Source organism: Phascolarctos cinereus, unplaced genomic scaffold (assembly GCF_003287225.1).
Source record: "Phascolarctos cinereus isolate Bilbo 61053 unplaced genomic scaffold, phaCin_HiC Scaffold_3;HRSCAF=262, whole genome shotgun sequence".
Lineage (NCBI taxonomy): Eukaryota > Metazoa > Chordata > Mammalia > Diprotodontia > Phascolarctidae > Phascolarctos > Phascolarctos cinereus.
Window position 1 is genome coordinate 217,934,509 of NW_027555736.1, and position 7,020 is coordinate 217,941,528.

Consider the following 7,020-nt stretch of genomic DNA (forward strand, 5'->3'; position numbering starts at 1 on the left):
GAAACTATCAATAAGCCAATAAGGCAAAAGGCAGAATGATGCAAAGCACTGGTGGCTGTGACAAGAAAGCAGCAGCAGGAGTGACAAGGTACAAGTCAATAAGGCAGCTTAGTACAGGCAAAACTGATAAGTGATATATCATCATCAATAAGTCGAGACCAAACCATATAGGAGAATCAAAGTTCCCTAAATTGTGAAAATGGTAGATACAGCCTTTCCCAACCACTCAAAATCTGCCTCTATGCCTTTGTCTGTAGTAACTTAGACACATGCCTTTCTCCAAAGATAATTTTATTTTGGGGGTTATAAGGAGATCTGACATATGAGGGGTCCTGAGTTTGGAGTCAGAATTTGCATTCAAATCCTAGATCTTCCAACTTTTCTACCTGTGTTATTATAAGCAAGTCAATTAACCTCTTTAATCCTTCCTTTCTTCAACTATTATAAAATAAAGAGTTTAGGCTAGATGACCTCAAAGGTCACTTCTAAATTTATGATTCTATTATCTAATGATAAAGTGTGTGCTCTCCCCTGCCCAGTCTCCTCAATTAGGGGCATGTTTCATGCCTTGAGTATAATTTGGGGTTCTTGACCTGGGGGAAAATATTCCTAGTTACACTTCAGCCATCCCCATATTCTCAGAGAAGAAAATACTCCGTTGCTCCCACGGCATACTGAGTCATCAACTTTCTTTTCCTGGTTTACTCTTCTGTATGTGTCTTCAGCATATCACTTTAGAAATCACCAATTCCCATCTTGCCTGACCCACTGCAGATAGGTACTTTCAGCATCTCCAATTACCTCCTTCAGTCCTTTTTCACTTCTAGATTTAATTTAAGCCTCAGGCTGCGTTGCAGCATTCCTACAATTGTTCACTTTCCTGTATATAATTCATTCTTTGGCACATTGCTCTGTAGATTTCCAGGTACAGCCATATCTGAATATAACCCAGGATTGGGTCATGTATCCTCAGAGCTAGTTATTTCCTACTCTCCTTCCCTTGTGATACCCCACCCTCATATACACAATCTACTATAATGTAAATACAATTTTAAAATTCCCTAGTGTCATGTGTTATCAGTCTAGCTATAAGAATAATATTTTAAGGAATCTACCTAATAATCAATCCTATTGCAATAATAGGATGAGATCATCCAGAGCATAACTTTAAATGGGATCTTTCAGCACACCATGGTTCACACACAAGTTACTCTCAGTCTTCTAGAACCTAAGGATACCCTCTGCTTGCAGCTCAGCTTTACCTTCATGTCTTTTCTATGACATGAAGAATACTACAGAGCTAGCAGCCAGAGCAGCCTCCCCCCACAACTGTTGAAAATCTAAATTGCATGATGACAGAGGAATGAAGGCCAAAGCAAACCCCATGAATGCTATGTCTGATGATGACTGGATTAGTCATAATTTTCCCTCCTTGGGAGAGACTCTATCCATTTCCTCTGACCCATGAGGCAGTTTAAAATGGTCTTTTGTATGAGGGATTTCTTATCCTTCTGTCAAGAAGGAAAATGGGGTGTACGAGCTTACTTGTCCAATTGGAATGCAAGCATGGAAATAATAAATGTGGGGATATTTTCTCCCTAGGAAAGTTCTAGTCAAGCTCAGCCTCTGACAAACTCTTCAAACTCTCAATCTTGGGAAGCTTAACTGGTATTTCCATTCTTCAGTTCCTTTTATGTAAAATGACTATGGTACTCCTTGTCTTATACCTACACATTCAGGAATGTTCTAAGTGTTAGGAATGTCCTAAGACTACTAAGGGAAAAAAAAGAATAATATTGCAAACAGTAATTATAAACATACCATTAATCAGTTAACTGAAGGTGGGGTGGACACACTTGAAGAAGGAGGCATGATATAGTAGGAAGAGTGATGAATTTAGAATCAAAGGACCTGGATTAAAATCTTGTTTTGCCATTTCCTACCTATGTGACTTTGTGCCAGTCACTTAACAGCTCTGGAATTCAGTTTCCTCAACTGTGAAAATGTTAACTAGATAGCTTCTGAGGTCTTTTCAAGCTCTAGATCTATGTTGCTATAATCCATATGAAAGGAGGAAGTGTGCTGTAATGGAAAGTATACTTTTTCTATAGTTCGGTGACCCGGATTCAAGCCTCACCTTTGATGTTTACTGTGTTTGTGACTGGGGATATCACTTAAATTCTCTGCGCCTCTATTTCCTCATCTGAAAAATATCTAGGTTGGACCAGGTAGACTATGAGGTCCCTTCTGGGTCTAAATCTGATGATACCATAGCATTCTCCTTCCTGCAATTGCCATTCCAAACTGGTCCTCTAGTTACCTTCTACCTACTCTGTATATCTATGGTATTTACCTAATTATTTGCAAGCAGTTACCCTACTAAAATATAAGCTCCTTATGAGCATAATCTACTTTCCCCCTTTATTTGTATTCTCAGCGCTTAGCATAGTGCCTGGCACGTAATAAGTCCTTAATGGACATATATTGATTCCTCATATGGGACATTACATCTTCCACCTTGGTGACTTGGCTCATGTTCCCCTATGTCCCCATCCTTACCTCTGCCTGATAGGCTCCCTACCTTTCCCTTCCTCTAGACAAAATTTTACTGATCTTCCCCAACACTTGAAACACACATTTATTAGGACTCTGTTCGTCTTAAAAATAATTTTTAGGGAGCGGCGGAGGACGCCCTTAAAGGGGCCGAAGTCGCCACCGCGGCCCCGCCGCCACCACTACCGCCGTCCGCTCGCGCCTCAGTTCCCTTATCTTCTCCCTCCCCGGGGGGGGGAGGGACGCGCCACGTCCAGGGCCTAACTACTGAGGAGAAACTGAGGCACGGCAAGACGGCCGTGCGTCCCTTGGGTGCTTGGCGTCCGTCGGGAGGGCACGCCTGGAGCCCGGAGTCCCGGCCTCCCAGCCCGGGCCCGTGGGGGGAGGCGGCGATGGCAGGGCCCGGGGCCCGCGGGGGCTGAAGGATGACCTGAACTGGCGTGGGGCTCGGCAAACTGCTTGGTGCTGTCGGTGGCCTTGGGAGCCTTCCTGCTGCTGCTGCTGCCTCTCCCCCGCCTCCAGGCTCCCTGGGGGGGTGGGGTCTGGGCCCACGCGCCGCCCCAGCCTCCCCCCACCTGCGAGCAGCCGCCCAGCGCCCGGCGGCCCCGGGAGGGGGGCGTAGCCCAGCCCCTGCAGGACGTGCTCCAGCGGCTCCTGGGGGCGCCCGCCGCGCCCCCCCCGGCCGCCCGAGACACTGAAGCCCTGGTACATCTTCAATGCCGTGAAGACCACCAAGAAGTATCACAAGTCTCGGCTGGAGTTGCTCTTCCGCACCTGGATCTCCCGGGCCCAGCAGCAGACCTTCATCTTCACAGATGTTGAAGACCCAGAGTTACGCCTTCGAGCAGGACATCACATCATCAACACCAATTGTTCTGCCATGCACGCTCGCCAGGCACTCTGCTGCAAGATGTCCGTAGAGTATGGCAAGTTCATCGAGTCAGGAAGGAAATGGTTCTGCCATGTGGATGATGACAATTATGTGAACTCCAAAGGGCTCCTGCAGCTGCTCTCTGGTTTCTCCTCCAAGTCGAGATGTCTATGTGGGGCGACCTAGTCTGGACCACCCTATTGAGGCGGCTGACAGAGCCCAGGGAAGTGGAACCGCTTCTACAGTCAAGTTCTGGTTTGCCACAGGAACAGCTGGGTTCTGCACCAGCAGAGGTCTTGCCCTCAAAATGAGTCCTTGGGCCAGCCTGGGCAACTTCATCAGCACTGCCGAGGTCATACTCCCCGATGACTGCACCATTGACTATATCATCGAGGGGCTGCTGCAGGTGAAACTATTGCATAGCACCCTCTTCCACTCCCACCTGGAGAACTTGCAGAGGCTGCCAGCTGACACCCTGCTCAGCCAGATCAGCCTGAGCTACGGGGACCCAGAGAATCGTCGGAACGTGGTGAGCGTGGGTGGTGCCTTCAGCCTGCAGCAGGACCCCACAAGGTTTAAATCCATCCATTGCCTTCTCTATCCTGACACTACCTGGTGTCCCCTGAAGAAGCCACTGTGACATCTAACCCAGGAAGTGTCTGATTTTGGAAGCAAGCCTGTCCTCCGGCACGACCTGGTCTCGTCTATGGGGAGTAGAGAAACCGGACTTGACGGCTCCTGCCAAGGAGAAACCCCTGTGCCCTCATCAGACACCAGCAGTCCTGTGGAGCCTATTGAACCCTTTCTCTTCTGTTTCTCTCATGTTCATAGACTTCCTCAGGGTCACATATCTGATCTGGAGAAGTCCTGGACGTAAGCAAGAGTTAGCTAGAGGCACCTCTCCACATAGCCAAATCTTGAAGCATGCTCAGTGCTCACCCAGGACCTTGGATTGGGCTCTGTGGAGAGAGCCCTGGAAGGGAAATATGAGGTCCCTGCCCTGGGAGAGATCACAGCCAGATTTTCACACAGAAAAGAAAATGCAGATGTGGTCTTTCGGGGCTGACACCAGCAGCCCCCCTTCTACATCTTGGTAGACAGACACACAGTGTTGGGCCTCAGTTTACTGAACCTCCAGATGGAGCTCTGGGCCTGGTAACTTGGACTGATGGGAGCCTTTGATCAGTCACAGCTGAGCCACTAGCCCTTGAGGGGCCCCTGAAGATTGGATGAGCTACAGGCTAGCATTTCATTTTTTTTCAAGGGCAGCCTAGGACCATTCGGGGTTGGGCTATCCCTGAAGCAGGTGCAGGTTTGGGGAGAGCCTGGTGATGACAAGGGAGCAGCAGTTCCCCTTCTCAATAGCTACCTCTGAGTCCCTCTCTACTCAAAGGTTATTGGGGGCATGGATGAGGGCCAGATAGGATCCTTAGCTTTCTGGCTACCTTGGACTTCTCAGCTCTAATGGGGCCCTGAGGAGAAGCTAAGGAAGGAGCCTTGACCTACCCTGAACCTGAGCCAGGATTTAAATATTGGGCTTTTCCCACAATCTGCTCCTTGTTTTCCAGTTGTCCCTTACCCCTTGAATCTTTCAAGAACTGGGTGAAATGAGAAAGAAAGGGTGTGTCATCATCACCCCTCCCTGCCCCCCAACCTAATTCCCTAGACACCCACAGCTAGAGAGCTCATCAACCCAACCGGTTTGTGGTTTTTCAGCCAAATAAATAATATTTAAAGTTAAAAAAAATAATTTTTAAATATCTGCATCTGTATATGTATGTATATGTATATACACATCTGTGTATGTATGTACATATATATGTGTGTGTGTGTATATGTAAACACATATGTGTGTATGCATATGTATATCTACACACACATATATGTGTATATCTATATTTGCTTCTTTATGTACATGTTGCTTCCCCACCCCTGCAAAATGTAAACTCACTGAAGACAGGGACTGTTGCATTTTTTGTCTTTGTATTTCAATGACTATAAAAATGCCCAGCACACTTTGTTGTCGAGTTGTTGCTGGTTGTATCTAACTTTTTGTGACCTCATTTGGGGTTTTCTTGACAAAAATACTGGAGTGGTTTGCCATTTCCTTCTCCAGCTCATTTTACACATGAGGAAACCAAGGCAAACAGGGTTAAGTGACTTACCCAGGGTCACATAGCTAATAAGGTATATGAGATCATATTTGAACTTACAAAGATGAGTCTTCCTGACTCCCGAGCCAGTACTCCATCCACTGTGCCACATAGATGCCTGCCCAGCGAACAGTGGACACTCAATAAAAATTCATAGACTTTCATTGCTTGAAAAGTAATAAAATGCCAATTACCATCCTAGACTTGTAAATCATCACTGTGGAAGAACTTGGACAATGAAGAGAATAGGCCTCATTATTCTTATTTCTGTTCCACATATTTTGATTGATAGTATTCAGGAGTTAAAGAATGACATAGTAAGAGATTATTGAAGTCAAATATTTCAGATAACTAAAGCAGGGCAGAAGTTAGCTCATTTAAAGAATGTTTATCTATTGCTTTCATGAGCACTTAGCCAGTTGAATAAAAGTAATTTGAGTGAATTGCAGCAGCGAGAATCTTTAACTGCCAATTGCCGATTATAGGAGGGATTTACTGGACTTACTAGAGCCCCTCCGGATCAGGGGAAACAGGATTATAAGACAACATGAAAACTTACTACATGAAGAATGGCGGAAAGGGATGGGTAGTTTTGCCCTAAAGAAGAGATTTGGAAGAGAGATGATCACTGTCTCTTAATATATGAAGGGCTATCACACAGAAGGTTAATTAATTCTTCCAGAGGGAAAACCTGGGACCAATGAGTAGGATGTAAAGTGGGGCATATTTGGGCTACTGTGATTATAAGGAAAGAACTTCCTAATAATAATACTATCAAAAATCAAATCAGTCATCATGAAAGAATGAATAAACAAGTGACTAAGTGAAAATGCATTTATTAAGCATTTACTATACATCAAACACTGCAGTGGGAACATGAAGTGAATATATGAGATAGTCCTTGCTCTCAAAAATGTACATCTCCATCTTCTATCTTTCTTGGCCTCCTTCAGGTTCCAGCTAAAATGTTGCCTCTTCAGACAGCCATTCCTAATGCTTCATGATTATATTGCCTTTTCTGTTTTTACTGTTTCCTATTTATTCTCTATATAATTTGTACATAATTGTATGTATACTGTCTACCCTGTCAAGCTGAGAGTTCTTCAAAGGTATGTTCTTCTGTCTCGCTTTGTATGTAATATTCAGCACAGTGCCTGCTACATAGTAGTACTTAATGAATACCTATTAACAGAGTGGCACTATTACTGGGGGAGAAAATCTGTTTAAGAGAGTTCAGTTGCAGTACAGATGAAAAGACCCAAAAATCCTAAGAATGTTAAACAAGGGTAAATGACAAAGCCCAGGAATCCTGAAAGTATAGGTTACATGGCAGTGTCCAGTGTCCTGGTGAGTGTGGTGGAAAGACAGATGGGACTTGTATTTTGCCAGAAAAACTATAGTTTGTAATTCCTTGTTCATCCAAACAGTGTTAGCAGTCATATG

The 7,020-nt window shown here is 45.1% G+C and overlaps 1 pseudogene; it reads left to right on the forward strand.

The window, feature by feature from the left end:
* The first annotated feature begins 2,978 nt into the window (after positions 1-2,978).
* Positions 2,979-4,632, forward strand: LOC110202705 (beta-1,3-N-acetylglucosaminyltransferase radical fringe pseudogene; annotated as a pseudogene).
* The last annotated feature ends 2,388 nt before the right edge of the window (positions 4,633-7,020 follow it).